Here is a 24,263-nt window from a genome sequence, read left to right as displayed (position 1 = left end):
CATATAATCTTTCTGGCCTGCTAGTGTACCTTGCATATAATCTTTCTGGCCTGCTAGTGTACCTCGCATATAATCTTTCTGGCCTGCTAGTGTACCTTGCATATAATCTTTCTGGCCTGCTAGTGTACCTTGCATATAATCTTTCTGGCCTGCTAGTGTACCTTGCATATAATCTTTCTGGCCTGCTAGTGTACCTTGCATATAATCTTTCTGGCCTGCTAGTGTACCTTGCATATAATCTTTCTGGCCTGCTAGTGTACCTTGCATATAATCTTTCTGGCCTGCTAGTGTACCTCCATATAATCTTTCTGGCCTGCTAGTATACCTCCATATAATCTTTCTGGCCTGCTAGTGTACCTCGCATATAATCTTTCTGGCCTGCTAGTGTACCTTGCATATAATCTTTCTGGCCTGCTAGTATACCTCCATATAATCTTTCTGGCCTGCTAGTGTACCTCGCATATAATCTTTCTGGCCTGCTAGTGTACCTTGCATATAATCTTTCTGGCCTGCTAGTATACCTCCATATAATCTTTCTGGCCTGCTAGTGTACCTCCATATAATCTTTCTGGCCTGCTAGTATACCTCCATATAATCTTTCTGGCCTGCTAGTGTACCTCCATATAATCTTTCTGGCCTGCTAGTATACCTCCATATAATCTTTCTGGCCTGCTAGTGTACCTCGCATATAATCTTTCTGGCCTGCTAGTGTACCTCGCATATAATCTTTCTGGCCTGCTAGTATACCTCCATATAATCTTTCTGGCCTGCTAGTGTACCTCCATATAATCTTTCTGGCCTGCTAGTGTACCTCGCATATAATCTTTCTGGCCTGCTAGTGTACCTCCATATAATCTTTCTGGCCTGCTAGTGTACCTCGCATATAATCTTTCTGGCCTGCTAGTGTACCTCCATATAATCTTTCTGGCCTGCTAGTATACCTCCATATAATCTTTCTGGCCTGCTAGTGTACCTCCATATAATCTTTCTGGCCTGCTAGTATACCTCCATATAATCTTTCTGGCCTGCTAGTGTACCTTGCATATAATCTTTCTGGCCTGCTAGTGTACCTCGCATATAATCTTTCTGGCCTGCTAGTATACCTCCATATAATCTTTCTGGCCTGCTAGTGTACCTCCATATAATCTTTCTGGCCTGCTAGTGTACCTCGCATATAATCTTTCTGGCCTGCTAGTGTACCTCCATATAATCTTTCTGGCCTGCTAGTGTACCTCGCATATAATGTTTCTGGCCTGCTAGTGTACCTCCATATAATCTTTCTGGCCTGCTAGTATACCTCCATATAATCTTTCTGGCCTGCTAGTGTACCTCCTTATAATCTTTCTGGCCTGCTAGTATACCTCCATATAATCTTTCTGGCCTGCTAGTGTACCTCCATATAATCTTTCTGGCCTGCTAGTATACCTCCATATAATCTTTCTGGCCTGCTAGTGTACCTCGCATATAATCTTTCTGGCCTGCTAGTGTACCTCGCATATAATCTTTCTGGCCTGCTAGTGTACCTCGCATATAATCTTTCTGGCCTGCTAGTGTACCTCGCATATAATCTTTCTGGCCTGCTAGTGTACCTCGCATATAATCTTTCTGGCCTGCTAGTATACCTCCATATAATCTTTCTGGCCTGCTAGTGTACCTCGCATATAATCTTTCTGGCCTGCTAGTGTACCTTGCATATAATCTTTCTGGCCTGCTAGTGTACCTTGCATATAATCTTTCTGGCCTGCTAGTGTACCTTGCATATAATCTTTCTGGCCTGCTAGTGTACCTCGCATATAATCTTTCTGGCCTGCTAGTGTACCTCGCATATAATCTTTCTGGCCTGCTAGTGTACCTTGCATATAATCTTTCTGGCCTGCTAGTATACCTCCATATAATCTTTCTGGCCTGCTAGTATACCTCCATATAATCTTTCTGGCCTGCTAGTGTACCTCGCATATAATCTTTCTGGCCTGCTAGTATACCTCCATATAATCTTTCTGGCCTGCTAGTGTACCTCGCATATAATCTTTCTGGCCTGCTAGTGTACCTCGCATATAATCTTTCTGGCCTGCTAGTGTACCTCGCATATAATCTTTCTGGCCTGCTAGTGTACCTCGCATATAATCTTTCTGGCCTGCTAGTATACCTCCATATAATCTTTCTGGCCTGCTAGTGTACCTTGCATATAATCTTTCTGGCCTGCTAGTGTACCTCGCATATAATCTAGTGATACCAGTGAATAGGAGAATACCGTGTTGTAGTAGCAACTAACCAGTAATATAATGGTACTTGGTGGAGTGGAGTGACTTTCATTAGTTTTTTCTTCATTCTTGAAATACCAGACGTATACAGTGAAATTCATATAACCTGTAGTTACCAGAGGTCGCAATATACACAACGAGAAGCAAATATTACTGCAAAAAAAGCGTCTTTCCTCCAACAATTGAACCAGTCAACTATAGTGATAATATATCATTTGTTGTGGTGGAGACGGAAAAACCCTAGAAAGGCTAGATACAGTGATCGATAAACAAGGGTTGAGACCTCGACCGTTCGTCATTGTAGGAGCTGCCAGCAATCGCCGGTTCTTCAACACGCAAGTTCCAGTAGTTCCTTCATGTGTTAGCCCAAATCACCGACCAGTATGTTTTAAATAAGTGACCCACTGATCAGATCCGACTGGTTCCGAACCCTTGGCCGGTCCGAACCCTTGACCGGTTTCAAACGGATTCGTTGGACAATAAAGCAGACTGTAAACAAACAATAAACATAAAACAGGAACGTACACCGGTAAGCTGTCCTAATATACAAGTACAGTTAGAAATAGAAATACAAATAGCAAGAGCTTCACTTTAAGGAGGTTATTAGTTCTGTCTCATAAACACGCTAGATAACAGGGATATCTTGCTACTCCTACTTACACTTTGGTCACACTTCACAGACACGCACATGCATATATATATATACATACATCTAGGTTTTTCTCCTTTTTCTAAATAGCTCTTGTTCTTTTTTTTATTTCTTCTATTGTCCATGGGGAAGTGGAAAAGAATCTTTCCTCCGTAAGCCATGCGTGTCGTATGAGGCGACTAAAATGCCGGGAGCAATGGGCTAGTAACCCCTTCTCCTGTATACATTTACTAAAAAAGAGAAGAAGAAAAACTTTATAAAACTGGGTTGTTTAAATGTGAGTGGATGTAGTGCGGATGACAAGAAACAGATGATTGCTGATGTTATGAATGAAAAGAAGTTGGATGTCCTGGCTCTAAGCGAAACAAAGCTGAAGGGGGTAGGAGAGTTTCAGTGGGGGGAAATAAATGGGATTAAATCTGGAGTATCTGAGAGAGTTAGAGCAAAGGAAGGGGTAGCAGTAATGTTAAATGATCAGTTATGGAAGGAGAAAAGAGAATATGAATGTGTAAATTCGAGAATTATGTGGATTAAAGTAAAGGTTGGATGCGAGAAGTGGGTCATAATAAGCGTGTATGCACCTGGAGAAGAGAGGAATGCAGAGGAGAGAGAGAGATTTTGGGAGATGTTAAGTGAATGTATAGGAGCCTTTGAACCAAGTGAGAGAGTAATTGTGGTAGGTGACCTGAATGCTAAAGTAGGAGAAACTTTTAGAGAGGGTGTGGTAGGTAAGTTTGGGGTGCCAGGTGTAAATGATAATGGGAGCCCTTTGATTGAACTTTGTATAGAAAGGGGTTTAGCTATAGGTAATACATATTTTAAGAAAAAGAGGATAAATAAGTATACACGATATGATGTAGGGCGAAATGACAGTAGTTTGTTGGATTATGTATTGGTAGATAAAAGACTGTTGAGTAGACTTCAGGATGTACATGTTTATAGAGGGGCCACAGATATATCAGATCACTTTTTAGTTGTAGCTACACTGAGAGTAAAAGGTAGATGGGATACAAGGAGAATAGAAGCATCAGGGAAGAGAGAGGTGAAGGTTTATAAACTAAAAGAGGAGGCAGTTAGGGTAAGATATAAACAGCTATTGGAGGATAGATGGGCTAATGAGAGCATAGGCAATGGGGTCGAAGAGGAATGGGGTAGGTTTAAAAATGTAGTGTTAGAGTGTTCAGCAGAAGTTTGTGGTTACAGGAAAGTGGGTGCAGGAGGGAAGAGGAGCGATTGGTGGAATGATGATGTAAAGAGAGTAGTAAGGGAGAAAAAGTTAGCATATGAGAAGTTTTTACAAAGTAGAAGTGATGCAAGGAGGGAAGAGTATATGGAGAAAAAGAGAGAGGTTAAGAGAGTGGTGAAGCAATGTAAAAAGAGAGCAAATGAGAGAGTGGGTGAGATGTTATCAACAAATTTTGTTGAAAATAAGAAAAAGTTTTGGAGTGAGATTAACAAGTTAAGGAAGCCTAGAGAACAAATGGATTTGTCAGTTAAAAATAGGAGAGGAGAGTTATTAAATGGAGAGTTAGAGGTATTGGGAAGATGGAGGGAATATTTTGAGGAATTGTTAAATGTTGATGAAGATAGGGAAGCTGTGATTTCGTGTATAGGGCAAGGAGGAATAACATCTTGTAGGAGTGAGGAAGAGCCAGTTGTGAGTGTGGGGGAAGTTCGTGAGGCAGTAGGTAAAATGAAAGGGGGTAAGGCAGCCGGGATTGATGGGATAAAGATAGAAATGTTAAAAGCAGGTGGGGATATAGTTTTGGAGTGGTTGGTGCAATTATTTAATAAATGTATGGAAGAGGGTAAGGTACCTAGGGATTGGCAGAGAGCATGCATAGTTCCTTTGTATAAAGGCAAAGGGGATAAAAGAGAGTGCAAAAATTATAGGGGGATAAGTCTGTTGAGTGTACCTGGTAAAGTGTATGGTAGAGTTATAATTGAAAGAATTAAGAGTAAGACGGAGAATAGGATAGCAGATGAACAAGGAGGCTTTAGGAAAGGTAGGGGGTGTGTGGACCAGGTGTTTACAGTGAAACATATAAGTGAACAGTATTTAGATAAGGCTAAAGAGGTCTTTGTGGCATTTATGGATTTGGAAAAGGCGTATGACAGGGTGGATAGGGGGGCAATGTGGCAGATGTTGCAAGTGTATGGTGTAGGAGGTAGGTTACTGAAAGCAGTGAAGAGTTTTTACGAGGATAGTGAGGCTCAAGTTAGAGTATGTAGGAAAGAGGGAAATTTTTTCCCAGTAAAAGTAGGCCTTAGACAAGGATGTGTGATGTCACCGTGGTTGTTTAATATATTTATAGATGGGGTTGTAAGAGAAGTAAATGCGAGGGTCTTGGCAAGAGGCGTGGAGTTAAAAGATAAAGAATCACACACAAAGTGGGAGTTGTCACAGCTGCTCTTTGCTGATGACACTGTGCTCTTGGGAGATTCTGAAGAGAAGCTGCAGAGATTGGTGGATGAATTTGGTAGGGTGTGCAAAAGAAGAAAATTAAAGGTGAATACAGGAAAGAGTAAGGTTATGAGGATAACAAAAAGATTAGGTGATGAAAGATTGAATATCAGATTGGAGGGAGAGAGTATGGAGGAGGTGAACGTATTCAGATATTTGGGAGTGGACGTGTCAGCGGATGGGTCTATGAAAGATGAGGTGAATCATAGAATTGATGAGGGAAAAAGAGTGAGTGGTGCACTTAGGAGTCTGTGGAGACAAAGAACTTTGTCCTTGGAGGCAAAGAGGGGAATGTATGAGAGTATAGTTTTACCAACGCTCTTATATGGGTGTGAAGCATGGGTGATGAATGTTGCAGCGAGGAGAAGGCTGGAGGCAGTGGAGATGTCATGTCTGAGGGCAATGTGTGGTGTGAATATAATGCAGAGAATTCGTAGTTTGGAAGTTAGGAGGAGGTGCGGGATTACCAAAACTGTTGTCCAGAGGGCTGAGGAAGGGTTGTTGAGGTGGTTCGGACATGTAGAGAGAATGGAGCGAAACAGAATGACTTCAAGAGTGTATCAGTCTGTAGTGGAAGGAAGGCGGGGTAGGGGTCGGCCTAGGAAGGGTTGGAGGGAGGGGGTAAAGGAGGTTTTGTGTGCGAGGGGCTTGGACTTCCAGCAGGCATGCGTGAGCGTGTTTGATAGGAGTGAATGGAGACAAATGGATTTTAATACTTGACGTGCTGTTGGAGTGTGAGCAAAGTAACATTTATGAAGGGATTCAGGGAAACCGGCAGGCCGGACTTGAGTCCTGGAGATGGGAAGTACAGTGCCTGCACTCTGAAGGAGGGGTGTTAATGTTGCAGTTTAAAAACTGTAGTGTAAAGCACCCTTCTAGCAAGACAGTGATGGAGTGAATGATGGTGAAAGTTTTTCTTTTTCGGGCCACCCTGCCTTGGTGGGAATTGGCCAGTGTGATAATAATAATTAGTAGAATATTCAAGAGGTTACAAGTAGAATTACAATAAATTCAAATCGCATTATGAAGCTCTGTGTAGTCTGCAGTCAATCAAACAAACGGGCTTCCACATGGATAAATTGCCATTTTTGTTGAAATTGGTGTCACGCCACTTGTGCAGATATCCAAGAACTATCTACAAGCAGTATTAAATCAGGGAAGTGTTTTTGGGTATGCCCAAATGAGAGCAATCTGTGGACTAAAATCACATTGGTATTAAAAGAGGATAACATCAAAGCAGCCTTCATGGAAAACCTGGAAGCATTCTATAACAAATGGGAAAATAAAAAGTCTGGGCTGGATGGTATTGCCCTTGGTGCTGGCCATATAGTCAGAAACTGTAAGGCTGGAGGTGCTGCCCTGGTAGTCAGTAAATGTGGGGCTGATAGTGCTGTCCTGGTAGAATGTAATGGTGAAGCTGGAGGTGTTGTCCTGGGAGACAGAAATGGTGAGGATGGAGGTGCTGTCCTGGGAGACAGTAAGGGTGAGGCTGGAGGTGCTGCCCTGGTAGTCAGTAAATGTGGGGCTGATAGTGCTGTCCTGGTAGAATGTAATGGTGAAGCTGGAGGTGTTGTCCTGGGAGACAGAAATGGTGAGGATGGAGGTGCTGTCCTGGTAGACTGTAATGGTGAAGCTGGAGGTGCTGTCTTGGGAGACAGTAAGGGTGAGGCTGGAGGTGCTGTCCAGGTAGTCAGTAAATGTAAGCAGGAGGGAATGCATATAAACGACCTCGAGGGAGACAGAAGCTGTAGTGGGGAAACAAGTGTAGTCAAGGACAAGATAAAACCAATATTACAAACTAGTAATACCACAGGAGATAGCAAACAAAGGGACTCCACTAGCATTAGTGAGGATACATTACCAAAAACAACTGGTGAGAGCCCCATTGTTAGTGCTAGTGAGTATAGGAAAGAGACAGGTAAACATGCACCAACAGGGAATACAGTCACAGAAACCCAAGGCAAACGGAAACCAAGCCTGTGCACATACTATGCACTTGGTATCTGTAGGCACGGTAAATCTGGAAAAACAGATGGGACGTGCAACTTTGACCACCCTAGAAAACGCCGTGCCCATATGACAACAGGAAAATGCAAACTCCCTTCCTGTAAGCTTTTTCACCCTGAAATGTGTCCCTCTTCAGTACAGGAAAGACTGTGCTATAACTTAAATTGCCAGGCACACCATCTAACGGGGACAAAAAGACACAAAACCTCCAGGCCATGGGAAAACCTAGGTAGCCACAGCCACTCGAGAGGGAGAGGTTTTTTAGTGCCAGGAAGGAGAAAAAAACTGGCAGGAAATGGCAGAAATCGTACACCAAATTCAGTCATTCCTGGAGTGGAACCACAGTCGATGGCCTCCACTCCAAACCAACAGATACAGATACTAATGCCGGAAAAAAAGTCCCCCCCAGTACCACCAGTCCGATGACATTCTTCTTTGCAAATATACAGGGTCTAAAGCCAGCAACGAACAACAAAATACCTTTCATCCGTGGACTGCTTGCAGAGGCAAATGCAATGTTCGCGGCTTTCACAGAGACCCACACAAAGGATCGCTTGGACAACGAAATATGGATCCCAGGTTACAACCTATGCAGATGCGACCGAATGAACAGGCAAAAGGGGAAGGGGGTGGACTGTATATTGCAGAGTCACTTGTTTGCACAGAACTGCTTAATGCCTCAAATGATGTAGTGGAAGTTTTAGCAGTAAAGATCGAGAACAAAAAACCTAGTCATTGTGGTAGTCTACAAGCCTCCAGATGCAATGTCCCAGCAATTCCAGGAACAGCTGTTAAAAATTGATCACTGGAAAATCTGCCAGCTCCTGCCCCCAACATCTTGCTCCTGGGGGATTTCAACTTGAGGCACCTAAAATGGAGGAATATAGCAAATAATGTTGTTGCAGTGATAACACCAGGAGGCAGCTCTGACGAAAACTCACACACACACACACACACGAGCTTTTAAAGATCTGCACAAAATTCAACTTAAACCAGCAAATAATAGAGCCTACTAGACTGGAGAATACACTAGACCTCATCTTCACTAACAATGATCACCATATCAAAAACAATATACTCAGATCACAACATAATCGAGGTTCAAACATGTATGCGCAGAGCCCCAGACCAACATAATGAGATTAGTCACAAGGGAGCATTCACCAAATTCAATTTCAATAACAAGAACATAAAGTGGGACCAAGTAAACCAAGTCCTAACCGATATAAGCTGGGAAGATAGACTAAGCAACACAGACCCCAACTTATGCCTAGAACAGATTAACTCTGTGGCACTCGATGTATGCTCAAGGCTTATTTCTTTAAGAAAAAGGAGGAGTAGATGTAAAATAGAAAGAGACAGGCGCTCCCTTTACTGGCGACGAAAAAGAATAACAGAGCGGCTAAAAGAGGCCAATATATCTGAAATGAGTAGGGAGTCACTGGTCAGAGAAATAGCAAACATCGAACTTAAGCTAAAGGAATCTTATAGGAGTCAGGAATTGCGGGAAGAACTAAAAGCCATAAATGAAATAGAAAGAAACCTAAAGTATTTCTTCTCCTATGCCAAATCAAAGTCGAGAACAAAGTCCAGTATTGGGCCCCTACTTAAACAAGATGGGTCCTACACAGATGACAGCAAGGAAATGAGCTAGCTACTCAAGTCCCAATATAACTCAGTTTTTAGCAAGCCGCTAACCAGACTGAGAGTCGAAGATCAAAATGAATTTTTTTATGAGAGAGCCACAGAATTTGGTTAACACAAGCCTATCTGATGTTATCCTGACGCCATATGACTTCGAACAGACGATAAATGACATGCCCATGCACTCTGCCCCAGGGCCAGACTCATGGAACTCCGTGTTCATCAAGAACTTCAAGAAGCCCCTATCACGAGCTTTTACCATCCTATGGAGAGGCAGCATGGACACGGGGATCGTCCCACAGTTACTAAAAACATCAGACATAGCCCCACTCCACAAAGGGGGCAGTAAAGAAATAGCAAAGAAATACAGACCGATAGCACTAACATCCCATATCATAAAAATCTTTGAAAGGGTCCTAAGAAACAAGATCGCCACCCATCTAGAAACCCATCAATTACACAACCCAGGGCAACATGGGTTTAGAGCAGGTCGCTCCTGTCTGTCTCAACTATTGGATCACTACGACAAGGCCCTAGATGCACTAGAAGACAAAAAGAATGCAGATGTAATATATACAGACTTTGCAAAAGCCTTCGACAAGTGTGACCATGGCGTAATAGCGCACAAAATGTGTGCTAAAGGAATAACAGGAAAAGTTGGTAGATGGATCTATAATTTCCTCACAAACAGAACACAAAGAGTAGTAGTCAACAGAGTAAAGTCCGAGGCGGCTACGGTGAAAAGCTCTGTTCCACAAGGCACAGTACTCGTTCCCATCTTGTTTCTCATCCTCATATCTGACATAGACAAGGATGTCAGCCACGGCACCGTGTCTTCCTTTGCAGATGACACCCGAATCTGCATGACAGTGTCTTCCATTGCAGACACTGCAAGGTTCCAGGCGGACATCAACCAAATCTTTCAATGGGCTGCAGAAAACAATATGAAGTTCAACGATGAGAAATTTCAATTACTCCGATATGGTAAACACGAGGAAATTAAAACTTCATCAGAGTACAAAACAAATTCAGGCCACAAAATAGAGCGAAAAATCAACGTCAAAGACCTGGGAGTGATCATGTCGGAGGATCTCACCTTCAAAGACCATAACATTGTATCAATCGCAGCTGCTACAAAAATGACAGGATGGATAATGAGAACCTTCAAAACTAGGGATGCCAAGCCCATGATGACACTCTTCAGGTCACTTGTTCTATCTAGGCTGGAATATTGCTGCACACTAACAGCACCTTTCAAGGCAGGTGAAATTGCTGACCTAGAAAATGTACAGAGAACTTTCACGGCGCGCACAACGGAGATAAAACACCTCAATTACTGGGAGCATTTGAAGTTCCTGAACCTGTATTCCCTGGAACGCAGGCGGGAGAGATACATGATTATATACACCTGGAAAATCCTAGAGGGACTAGTATCGAACTTGCACACGAAAATCACTCGCAACGAAAGCAAAAGACTTGGCAGACGATGCAACATCCCCCCAATGAAAAGCAGGGGTGTCACTAGCACGTTAAGAGACAATACAATAAGTGTCAGGGGCCCAAGACTGTTCAACTGCCTCCCAGCATACATAAGGGGGATCACCAATAGACCCCTGGCTGTCTTCAAGCTGGCACTGGACAAGCACGTAAAGTCGGTACCTGACCAGCAGGGCTGTGGCTCATACGTTGGTTTGCGTGCAGCCAGCAGTAACAGCCTGGTGGATCAGGTTCTGATCCACCAGGAGGCCTGGTCACAGACCGGGCCGCGGGGGCGTTGACCCCCGGAACTCTCTCCAGGTACACATAAATACAGTTACACAAATTATCATAAATAAGTACCATATGTGTATATCACTCAGGATAATCAAAAAAAAAGTCGGACGAAGTGGACCAGCTGGCGGCCAGACTCGTCAACAACATTAAGGATAACGTGTTTAACTCAAGCTGTCACTTCAGAGATTCGGAACAACAATATTCTCTGTCTTGTTTTGACCACAGATTTTGACCTTGTCCTGTCACTCAAGGCAGGAGGGAGACTAGGAAGCAAAGATCACGACATTCGATTGAACGGCTCACGAAACCATAATTGCACGATTTCAAACAATTCAGGAAATGGGTGGAGTTAGAACCCATGGCAAGTGAGTGCTAAAACACACAGGCCAGTGCGTTAACCACTTGGCCAGCTGTAAAAACTTTAAGCCCCACCCATTCCGTGAATCAATTCAATTTAAATACAGATATTGAGTTCCGGAGATTACCTGGAGAGAGTTTCGGGGTCAACGCCCCCGCAGCTCGGTCTGAGACCAGGCCTCATGGTGGATCAGGGTCTGATCAACCAGGCTGTTACTACTGGCCGCATGCAAACTGACGTACGAATCACAGCCCGATTGTTCAGGTACTGACTTTAGGTGCCTGTCCAGTGCCTTCTTGAAGACAGCCAGGGGTCTATTGGTAATTCCCCTTATGTATGCTGGAAGGCAACTGAACAGTCTTGGGCCCTGGACACTTATTGTGTTGTCTCTCAGTGTACTCGTGGCGCCCCTGCTTTTCATCGGGGGAATGTTGCATCTCTTGCCGAGTCTTTTGCTTTCATCTAGAGTGATTTTCGTGTGCAAGTTTGGTACCAATCCCTCCAGGACCTTCCAAGCGTATATTATCATGTATCTCTCTCGCCTGTGTTCCAGGGAATACAGATCAAGGACCTTCAACCATTCCCAGTAGTTTAAGTGCCTTATCGTACTTACGTGTGCCGTGAAAGTTCTTTGTACACTCTCCAGGTCTGCAATGTCGTACAGCAGTATTCCAGCCTAGAGAGCACAAGCGATTTGAAGAGAATCATCATGGGCTTGGCATCCCTAGTTTTGAAGGTTCTTATTATCCATCCTATCATTTTCCTAGCGGATGACGTAGATACATTGTTGTGATCTTTGCAGGCGAGATCCTCTGATATTATCACTCCCAGGTCCTTCACATTACTTTTGCACTCTATTGTATGGTTAGAATTTGTGGTATACCCTGACACATTTTTAATTTCTTCAAGTTTCCCATATCTGAGTAGTTGAAATTTCTCCTCGTTGAACTTCATATTGTTTTGAGTGGCCCATTCGAAGATTTGGTTGATGTCTGCTTGGAGTCTCGCGGTGTCTTCGATGGAGGTCACTGCCATGGTGATCCGGGTGTCATTCGCAAAGGAAGATACGGAGCTATGGCTTACATCTCTGTCTACGTCAGAAATGAGGATGAGGAATAGAATGGGAGTGAGTACTGTGCCTTGTGGAACAGAGCTTTTTTACCGTGGCTGCCTGGGACTTTACTCTGTTTACTATTACTCTTTGTGTTCTATTTGTCAAGAAGTTGTAAATCCATCTACCAACTTTTCCCGTTATTCCTTTATCCCGCATTTTGTGTGCTATTACACCATGGTCACACTTATCGAAAGCTTATGCAAAGTCTGTGTATACTACATCTGTATTTTGTTTATCCTCTACAGCATCCAGGACCTTGTTATAGTGGTCCAGTAGCTGGGACAGGCAGGAGCGACCGGCTCTAAACCCGTGTTGCCCTGGGTTGTGTAACTGATGGGTATCTAGGTGGTTGGCTATTTTGCTTCTTAGAACCCTCTCAAAAGATTTTTATGATATGGCATGTTAGTGCTATCGGTCTGTAGTTCTTTGCAATTGCTTTACTGCCACCTTTGTGGAGTGGGGCTATGCCTGTTGTTTTTAGTGTGTGTGGGATGATCCCTGTGTCCATGCTCCCTCTCCATAAAATGCTAAAGGCACGCGATAGGGACTTCTTGCAATTCTTGATGAACAATGAGTTCCACGAGTCTGGGCCTGGGGCAGAGTGCATGGGCATGTCGTTAATTGCCTCTTCAAAATCTTGTGGAGTTAGAATAATATCCGAGAGTTTTGGGATGACCAAATTTTGGGTTTCACTCTTAAAGAATTCATTTGGATTGTCGACCCTTAGATTGGGCAGTGGATTGCTGAACACTGAGTCATATTGGGATTTTAGTATCTCACTCATTTCTTGGCTGTCATCTGTGTATGTTCGATCCCGCCTAAGCAGGGGCCCAATACTGGATGTTGCTTTTCTCTTAGATTTGGCATAAGAGAAGAAGTATTTTGTTTTGTTTTTTTGTTTTCAATTTCCTTTATGGTTTTTAGTTCTTCCTGTGATTTTTGTCTCTTATAAGATTCCTTCAACTTAAGTTCGATATTTGCAATTTCATTGACTAGTGCATCCCTTCGTATTTCAGATATATTGACCCCTCTCAGCAGCTCTGTGACTCTTCGCCTTCGTCTGTATAGAGAACGTCTCTCTCTTTCTAGTTTACATCTTCTCTTTCTTTTTCTTAATGGAATGTGTTTTGAGAAGATCTCAAGAGCCACAGAATTCATTTTTTTCAAGGCAAATATTCGGACCTGTGTTGTTTAGGATATCTTCCCAGCTTGTTTCATTTAAGACTAACATTATTCCCAGTTACAGAGTGGGAGACACTGATCAGATGTGCCGAGGCATCCCTAACATAAACTGGATGGCACTACTAAATGTAGGTAATGTAGGGAAAATGTGCAGCAGATTTACAATGAAGATTCTAAGTATAGATAAAGATGACATGCTAAGAGAGATAAAAATACGAAAAATATAGAAGAAAGCTAAACTGGATGACAAGACAACTGGCTGAGATTATTGGCAAGAAAACGGAATGTATTTAAAACATTTAAACAAACTGGTATCCCGATTACGGTCACAGAAATGACAAACAAGAACTTAGAAGACGAACTGTACACAATGATCGCGGGTTGTAACCCCACCCGTGGTATGGTTTGTTTGCAATCGTGTCATTACGATTTCTTGAGTCATGTTGACAGCTTTGAGGGGACTTGAGCTAGAGTTCGTCACGGCCACGTTAGCAGGAGATTCGTCTGTAAAAACTTGCATTTGTGGTCACAGTGGTGGCTATGCTAACCTTCCTATGGTGCACAAATATACGTAGTTGGATGAATCTTATTGACGCTAGCTGGTCCAGTGGCTAAAGCGACGGTCTGGAGTTTTGTGGCTCTTTGATTGCGGGTTCTAACCCCACCCGTGGTATGGTTAGGGTAATGCAAAATATTCTTCAGATACATCAGGGGGATAAAAGGTACAATCAACGATAGGACCATTAACTAACGATATCAGCAGAATAACAAACAACAACGATAATACGGCAGCTACACTCAACACAAGGTTGTGTTGAGTGTTTACAGTAGAACATGACACCAACGTCCACAGGCCACAAAATTAGCAGCCTAGACATAATAAAATACTCGAAGCTAAAGGTTAACAAATCAAGCAGACAGGATGAGCTACCTGGCAAAGGATGGAAGGTATAGCGATACCGACATTATGGATGAATGGACACAAGTGCGTCATCCTGTGTCCTTTCACTTTATTGGATAAGTTTCGCTTCTGGGATCTTGGTCACTCCTAGTGATACAAGAGAGTAATAGAACAGTGTATATAGTGGAGAAAACAAGTCATTGGTGAAGATCAGGTGAAGGCATCAGGTCATCTGGTTGCCGTGTCACATGGCATCAGTGAATCAGTGTAGAATAGTATCATATATGCAAGGGTAGGTCATGCGCTGTACCTGCTAATTCTTGGTTCTATAGTGTTAGAAGCAGCAATGAGGATGCTTCATTACAATGACACCTATTAATGTTGGGGTCTCTATAGATCACTTCAGCTTTGTTTCAATGCATGAGATGTCTTCTTAAGCCTTATGAAAGCCACAAGCATTTTTGGCAACTCGTTCACACGCATTTCTGTGTTCTCGGACCTGTGTTTAAATGACCGTTTCTTGATGTTTTTCTCTGAAGGCAGCCAAAGACACCCTTTCTGTCAGTCTCCAGGAAACCCATAAATAAAAATGACCTTATTCCTGCCCCTACACGACACTCACGACAAAAATGCGTTGTGAGTGGGCTTATTCCTAAGAGCTTTTCGCATCTCTGGTTTCGAATTCTTATAAAAAGAATTCCAGTACATCACTCATGCCTTCACATGCTTACGTTTCCCTCCTTATTTTATACAAGACTGCCAACACAGAACTATGAATATACTCAACTCTACCAACAACGTCACCACCAAAAAAAAACTAGATTCTGACTCTGCCTGTAAACAATTGTTGATATAAATTAAGATGTTCTCCTTTTAACCCTTTTGGGGACTAGTTCCTAGGCCTTTTCCGAATAAATATGTTCTTGCATATGGGGTGCATATGGGGTGCACAATAAACTAACCGCTTCAGTTGCAAAATCTAAAAACCTGGAGACGTAACCAGTAACACCACACAGGCCCTTTCAAGGAACACCGTCGCGTAGCTATCAAAGATCTCACCAGGAAGAAAGATCCCTATGATAAACCAAGCAGTGAAGCAGGAGTACACACTACCATGCAAGGGAAGCAACAAGATCAACGTAGGAGAAACGGGGAGGAATCTTATGGCATGGGGAGGTCTGTCATATACAGTGCTCGTCACGGCATTATGCCGGGTGAGCACCCCGGCATAATGCTGTGATGAAAATCAAGGGCCTGCCATACATGAATGTCTTTTTTTCGTCAGTGCATTCTGCTGGGTAGCAGCCGCTGGTATGATGTCATGGCCTGCCATCACACTTCACAGTGACTTCTCATTGCTCACTTGGCTGCCGTGGTGAGAGGAAGTGTTGCACTGTTGTCTCTCATCCACCCCGTATTTTGTCCAGTGCTCCTTTTGGTTTTGGGGCTACACATGTTTAATTATGGGTAAAAGGAAGTCTTCAACACCTGAAACTATAGCTCAAATCATAGGGCTTCACAAAGCTGGGTACCAGACGAATTAACAGTTGAGAATGTTGATGTGTGTGAGCATTCAGTGAGGAATTGGGTGCAGTGTTTCAAGGCTGGTGGCTGTGTCGAGGTACCATCTGCCAAACCTCGGCCTGGCCCCTCCAAGAAGACATTTGTTTGTACCTTAACTGTGTTAAAGAAGCAGTTAGAGAGTAACTCCTTTAACACAGTTAAGGTATGAACAGATATCTTCTTCGAGGGGCCAGGCCGAGATTTGGCAGATGGTAACTCAACACCGCCACCAGCCTTGAAATGCTGCACACAGTTACTCACTGAATGCTCATGCACACATTCTCCGCTATTTCTTTCATCTTGTGCCCAGCTTTGTGAAGCCCTGTGATTTGATCTGTAGTGTTAAATACTTACTTTTACCCATAATTAAAGAAGTATAGCCCCAAAACCAAAGGGAACGCTGTACAAAAGATGAGGCAGATGAGAGGTAAAAGTGCAACACTTCCTCTCACCACGGCAGCCACGTGAGCAATGAGAAGTCACTGTGAAGTGTGGTGGCAGGCCGTGACATCATGCTAACGGCTGCTACCCAGCAGAATGCACTGACGAAAAAAGACATCCCTGTATGGTAGGCCTTTGATTTTCATCACGACATTATGCCGGGGCACTCACCCGGCATAATGCCATGAGGAGCACTGTACTGAGCTGGGGGGCGTTGGCCTCCAAATCACCCTTCAGGTAGGCAGACGAGTCTGAGGACACCGGGACGACACCAGAAAGGTTTATGTCTAGCACAGATCTAAAGAGAGACATCTCATGCACCAGAACAAAACAGAACTGATCTACAGAGAATTCAACAGTGATAGGCGCCACTGTATTGATGCTTCCTTAATTGCTACTTTCAGCACCATAGAACAAAGAGCTGGCAAATACATCCAGACTGCCTTGCACATATGATACTACACACAGATTCCCTGTTATCACGTGACATGGCATTTAGATGATCTGACACCTCCTGATCTTCACCAGTGACTTGCTTTCTTCACTTTCTCGTATCATAAGAACATAAAAAAGAAGGAACACTGCAACAGGCCTACTGACCCATGCAGAGCAGGTCCATGACCCCCCCCCCGGATTAGCCCAAGGACCCCCCCCCCGGATTAGCCCAAGGACCCCCCCCCCTGATTAGCATAATGACCCACCCAGTCTGGTCACCTCCACTCAAGGATGAAGCATGGCACCAGACCCAGCAGCACAAGCTAGTCAGGTCCAATTCACACCCACCCACACCCACTCATGTATTTACCTAACCTATTCTTAAAACTACACAACGATTTAGCCTGAATAACTGTATTCGGGAGTTTGTTCCACTCATCCACAACTCTATTACCAAATCAGTGCTTTCCTATATCCTTCCTGAATCTGAATTTTTCCAACTTGAAACCATTGCTGCGAGTCCTGTCTTGGCTGGAAATTTTCAGCAAGCTATTTACATCGCCTTTATTTATTCCTGTTTTCCATTTATACACCTCGATCATATCCCCCCTAATTCTATGTCTTTCGAGAGAGTGCAAATTCAGGGCCCTCAGTCTATCCTCATAGGGAAGATTTCTGATACATGGGATCATCTTTGTCATCCTCCTCTGTACTTTTTCCAGAGCATTTATATCCATTCTGTAATACAGTGACCAGAACTGAGCAGCATAGTCTAAATGAGGCCTAACCAAGGATATATAGAGTTGAAGAACAACCTTAGCACTTCTATTATTTATACTTCTAGATATGAAGCCAAGAATTAGCTTTATTGCGAACACTAACGCACTGTTGTCTTGGTTTTAGATTACTGCTAATCAGAACTCCTAAATCCTTTTCGCAATCAGTAGTATTAAGATCTACATTATTTAGTTTATATGTGGCATGGTTATTTAACTGTCCAACATTTAAAACTTTGCATTTGTCAATATTAAACTGCATCTGCCACTTCTCCGACCATAGCATCAGTCTATTCAAATCATCCTGAGTGCTCTAGTGTCCTCATTAGAATGAATTGGACGGCCTATTTTGGTGTCATCAGCAAATTTGCTTATATCGCTATTTATTCCCTCATCTATGTCGTTTATGTAAATTGTGAACAACAACGGGCCCAACACTGACCCGTGAGGAACACCGCTTGCGACGTGCCCCCATTCTGATTTCTCCCCATTTATGCAAACTCTCTGCTGCCTATTTGTCAGCCATGCCTCTACCCAGGAAAAAATTTCTCCTCCTATTCCGTGTGCCTTAAGTTTCCTCAATAGCCTCTTATGTGGAACTCTATCGAAAGCCTTACTGAAGTCCATATACACAATATCATATTCATTACCATGATCTACCTCCTCAAACACCTTAGTGAAAAAAGTTAGTAAATTCGTAAGACAGGAACGCTCCTTTGTAAAACCGTGTTGAGATTCATTAATCAATCTGTGCCTATCAAGATGGCTACGAATTGCTTCCGCAATTATTGATTCCATAAATTTTCCCACTATGGAGGTAAGGCTTATTGGTCTATAGTTCGAAGCCACCTGCCTTGTAAATAGGTATTACATTTGTCATTTTCCACTTATCAGGCACTATGCCAGTTTGTAGTGATATGTTAAAAAGATTAGCCAAAGGTATGCTAAGTTCCTCTTTACATTCCTTTAACACCCTTGCAAACAGTTCATCAGGACCTGGGGATTTAGTTTATTTAGTTTAGTTTATTATCCTGTTCTACATAATCTATTATTTCAGGAATATTGCTAGTATTTTCCTGGGTGAAAACTGAGAGGAAGTAGGTATTTAGAATTTCACACATATCCATATCATTGTCAGTCATCTGACCAGAGTTACTCTTAAGTGGGCCAATCTTGTCCTTAATCTTACTTCTATATACCTGAAAGAACGCTTTTGGGTTAGTCTTTGAATCCCTTGCAACCTTAACCTCATAATCCCTTTTTGCTTTTCTTATTCCTTTCTTTATTTCTCTCTTTAATTGAGTATATTGATTTCTTAACTGCCCATCCCCTCTTTTGATACGCCTATATATGCCTTTTTTTTTTTGACCAATGAGATGTTTTAATCTATTGTTCATCCATTTGGGATCATTTTTGTTAGATCTTATTTCCCTACTCGGAACAAAAGTTGTCTGGGCAGCTAGAACTATGCTCTGAAAAAAGTCATATTGACAACCAAGATCACCTACCTGACCTATAGTCAGGACATCCCAATTTAGCCCACCCAGGTAATTTTTCAGTCCCATGAAGTCGGGATAGAGATTTGATTGCAGTTATCTGGGTAATTCCATGATATATTGAAACTAAGTGATTTGTGATCACTTTCCCCAAGCTCATCATTAACCTCAAGATTATTAATTAGTGAATCTTTGTTGGCAAGAACCAAGTCAAGCAGATTGCTTCCTCTAGTTGGTTCTGTCACAACCTGTTCTGAAAAGCAATCCTGAACCGTATCAAGAAAGTCAATAGACTTAAGATTTCCTGTCATATTGTTCCAATCAATTTCTCTAAAGTTAAAATCTCCCATTATCACAACATTTTTATATCTAGATGCCTTATGAATTTCGTCCCATAACAGCTTACTGCACTCTCTATCAAGGTTTGGGGCCTAAAAATCACACCCAGAATTAATTTGTCACGTCCCTCGAGAAACTGTAGCCAAATAGATTATGTGTTTGATATTTCTAATCTTATATCATGTCTAAGACAACAATTTAAATTTTCTCTGACATACATCGCCACTCCACAACCCTTCCTGTTGACCCTATCAGTGTGGAATAGTTTATAACCCTGTATATTGTATTTAGAAGGCATTTCTCTATCTTTCAGGTTGAACCAGGTCTCTGTTATACCAATAATATCTATATTACCTGCACTTGCAAGTAATCTTAGTTCATCTATCTTATTTCTTAGACTCCTACTATTTGTATAGTAAACCTTAAGGGAGCTAGTCACTCGTTGCCCTCTACTATCTCTCTTTGCTTGTTGATCAATTAATTTGCCATTACTAGCAACTTTATTTTGAATATTGTCTTTTAAACATATCCCTGAGGTATCCTGGTAATAACTGCTGTTTTTAACCCTAATGCTGCAGCCTGATTGTTTCCCACAAACACCCATACCTCTATAATCTGTCATTGAAGTGATCAAGGTCTCAGGACCAACATATATGCAATAAAGATGTCCACAGAACTTACACTCGTGATTTTTCATCTACCAGCCTGAGTTATGGATACCAAATCGTTTACACAATAACGATAATGTTGAACACGTCACTAGACGGTAAGGCTTCAACAGAATTGAAACTTGCAAATGATATTTTAAAATAGGAACAAGACTTGTGCCCTCAGCTATCGTCCCATCAGCTTACCTACAATTTTAGTTAAACAAATGTAAACTAATGTTAAAACAAGAGTATTAATTTTCATGAAAATAACAACGTAATATCCAGAAACCAGAATGTATTCCAAAACATTTTCAATTATATTTGCAAAAACTGAAATGAAAAGACCCAAACAGATGTAGTATATCCAGATTTTTGAGACTCTCGACAAGGCATTCAGTAGATGTCCGGGAGCCAAAATAAAAGCGCATAGTATTGGGATAATAAACTTCATGCCTGGATAAATGACTGTCTCGCGGACAGGAAATAGAACAGTACTCAATGGAGAGGTGTTAAGTGACTTTCCTTAAAGACTGGAGTTCCCCGGGGATCGCTTCTTGGTCCAATGTTATTCAAAAATACGCATTAAATTAAATCGAATTAAATTATTTTTTTTATTTCTTTGCATAGTATACAATGTGCGATTCACTTGTTATAAAATATTGATCAGTACAAAGAAAACCACTAACATGTCTGAGGATTTCCTACATAAGTAGTCTCAAAGTAGAGCTAACTTCAAAGATACCAAAATTTGCAGATAACACCAAACTGTAAAAAGGTGCAGCATCCAAAGAAGATTGGTTGAACATTCACAGTGATTTGGAGAGACTGGTTGTATGCTCAGAAACGTGAAAGATAATTTATATGAAGACACGTGCCAAGAAATGCATTCTGGGTAAAATAGTCTCAAACGTGAATACAAAATGTTTGGCAGCAAATCAAGTGAAACAGCTGAAGACCTTGGAGTAATCATAAGGAATAACCTCAAAAGTATCAGTGTATCTGCGAGCAGCAAAGTTAACAGAATCTAGATTTCATAGCTAGAAACTGAGCACAAAACACCAGACACCACACTGACTCTAATGAGCTTGTTGGACACCATCTTGAATCTACCTTCCAATTTTGGTTTCCAAACTACAGAAAAGACGAAGATATACCAGAGAGAGTATAGAGAAGAACTACCAAACTCGTACCAACACTCAGAAACAAAACTTACAATGAAAGACTCAAACATTCAACCATTTCTCGCTTATGAAGCTGAGACAACGAAGAGATCGAGATCTTAATCAAACCATATAGATACTGAATGGCCTCGACACTCTTAAACATGAACACTTTGAAGTGTTGAATAACTCCGAGGCAGAAGATGCAACACAAGAGTGCACTAGGTATTTATTACAAACAAAATTACTGAAGAGTGAAATAAACAAGCGGCTAAAGTTAAGAGCAACAACAACACAGTTACTCAATAACGAGGTGGACAAGCACTGTGCAAGTATAGGATCCAACATTAAAAAGATGAGGCATTCTGAAGTCAACAGTGACTGATGTTCAGTCACCACCAGAATAATCAGCTGACAACGCAGCAACTGCAACAAACAACACCAGCAAGATGACATCACTTCTTGCTGGAAGTACTCAACAACACCAGCAAGATGACATCACTTCTTGCTGGAAGTACTCAACAACACCAGCAAGATGACATCACTTCTTGCTGGAAGTACTCAACAACACCAGCAAGATGACATCACTTCTTGCTGGAAGTACTCAACAACACCAGCAAGATGACATCACTTCTTGCTGGAAGTACTCAACAACACCAGCAAGATGACATCACTTCTTGCTGGAAGTACTCAACAACACCAGCAAGATGACATCACTTCTTGCTGGAAGTACTCAACAACACCAGCAAGATGACATCACTTCTTGCTGGAAGTACTCAACAACACCAGCAAGATGACATCACTTCTTGCTGGAAGTACTCAACAACACCAGCAAGATGACATCACTTCTTGCTGGAAGTACTCAACAACACCAGCAAGATGACATCACTTCTTGCTGGAAGTACTCAACAACACCAGCAAGATGACATCACTTCTTACTGGAAGTACTCAACAACACCAGCAAGATGACATCACTTCTTGCTGGAAGTACTCAACAACACCAGCAAGATGACATCACTTCTTGCTGGAAGTACTCAACAACACCAGCAAGATGACATCACTTCTTGCTGGAAGTACTCAACAACACCAGCAAGATGACATCACTTCTTGCTGGAAGTACTCAACAACACCAGCAAGATGACCTCACTTCTTGCTGGAAGTACTCAACAACACCAGCAAGATGACCTCACTTCTTGCTGGAAGTACTCAACAACACCAGCAAGATGGCATCACTTCTTGCTGGAAGTACTCAACAACACCAGCAAGATGACATCACTTCTTGCTGGAAGTACTCAACAACACCAGCAAGATGACATCACTTCTTGCTGGAAGTACTCAACAACACCAGCAAGATGACCTCACTTCTTGCTGGAAGTACTCAACAACACCAGCAAGATGACCTCACTTCTTGCTGGAAGTACTCAACAACACCAGCAAGATGACATCACTTCTTGCTGGAAGTACTCAACAACACCAGCAAGATGGCATCACTTCTTGCTGGAAGTACTCAACAACACCAGCAAGATGACATCACTTCTTGCTGGAAGTACTCAACAACACCAGCAAGATGACATCACTTCTTGCTGGAAGTACTCAACAACACCAGCAAGATGACATCACTTCTTGCTGGAAGTACTCAACAACACCAGCAAGATGACCTCACTTCTTGCTGGAAGTACTCAACAACACCAGCAAGATGGCATCACTTCTTGCTGGAAGTACTCAACAACACCAGCAAGATGACATCACTTCTTGCTGGAAGTACTCAACAACACCAGCAAGATGACAACACTTCTTGCTGGAAGTACTCAACAACACCAGCAAGATGACATCACTTCCTGCTGGAAGTACTCAACAACACCAGCAAGATGGCATCACTTCTTGCTGGAAGTACTCAACAACACCAGCAAGATGACATCACTTCTTTCTGGAAGTACTCAACAACACCAGCAAGATGACATCACTTCTTGCTGGAAGGACTCAACAACACCAGCAAGATGACATCACTTCTTGCTGGAAGTACTCAACAACACCAGCAAGATGACATCACTTCTTGCTGGAAGTACTCAACAACACCAGCAAGATGACATCACTTCTTGCTGGAAGTACTCAACAACACCAGCAAGATGATATCACTTCTTGCTGGAAGTACTCAACAACACCAGCAAGATGACATCACTTCTTGCTGGAAGTACTCAACAGCACCAGCAAGATGACATCACTTCTTGCAGGAAGTACTCAACAACACCAGCAAGATGACATCACTTCTTGCTGGAAGTACTCAACAACACCAGCAAGATGGCATCACTTCTTGCTGGAAGTACTCAACAACACCAGCAAGATGACCTCACTTCTTGCTGGAAGTACTCAACAACACCAGCAAGATGACATCACTTCTTGCTGGAAGTACTCAACAACACCAGCAAGATGACATCACTTCTTGCTGGAAGTGCTCAACAACACCAGCACGATGGCATCACTTCTTGCTGGAAGTACTCAACAACACCAGCAAGATGACATCACTTCTTGCTGGAAGTACTCAACAACACCAGCAAGATGGCATCACTTCTTGCTGGAAGTACTCAACAACACCAGCAAGATGGCATCACTTCTTGCTGGAAGTACTCAACAACACCAGCAAGATGACATCACTTCTTGCTGGAAGTACTCAACAACACCAGCAAGATGACATCACTTCTTGCTGGAAGTACTCAACAACACCAGCAAGATGGCATCACTTCTTGCTGGAAGTACTCAACAACACCAGCAAGATGGCATCACTTCTTGCTGGAAGTACTCAACAACACCAGCAAGATGGCATCACTTCTTGCTGGAAGTACTCAACAACACCCGCAAGATGACATCACTTCTTGCTGGAAGTACTCAACAACACCAGCAAGATGACATCACTTCTTGCTGGAAGTACTCAACAACACCAGCAAGATGGCATCACTTCTTGCTGGAAGTACTCAACAACACCAGCAAGATGGCATCACTTCTTGCTGGAAGTACTCAACAACACCAGCAAGATGACATCACTTCTTGCTGGA

This window comes from Cherax quadricarinatus, chromosome 23 (assembly GCF_038502225.1).
Source record: "Cherax quadricarinatus isolate ZL_2023a chromosome 23, ASM3850222v1, whole genome shotgun sequence".
NCBI lineage: Eukaryota > Metazoa > Arthropoda > Malacostraca > Decapoda > Parastacidae > Cherax > Cherax quadricarinatus.
Note: the sequence above shows the minus strand (reverse complement) of the source record.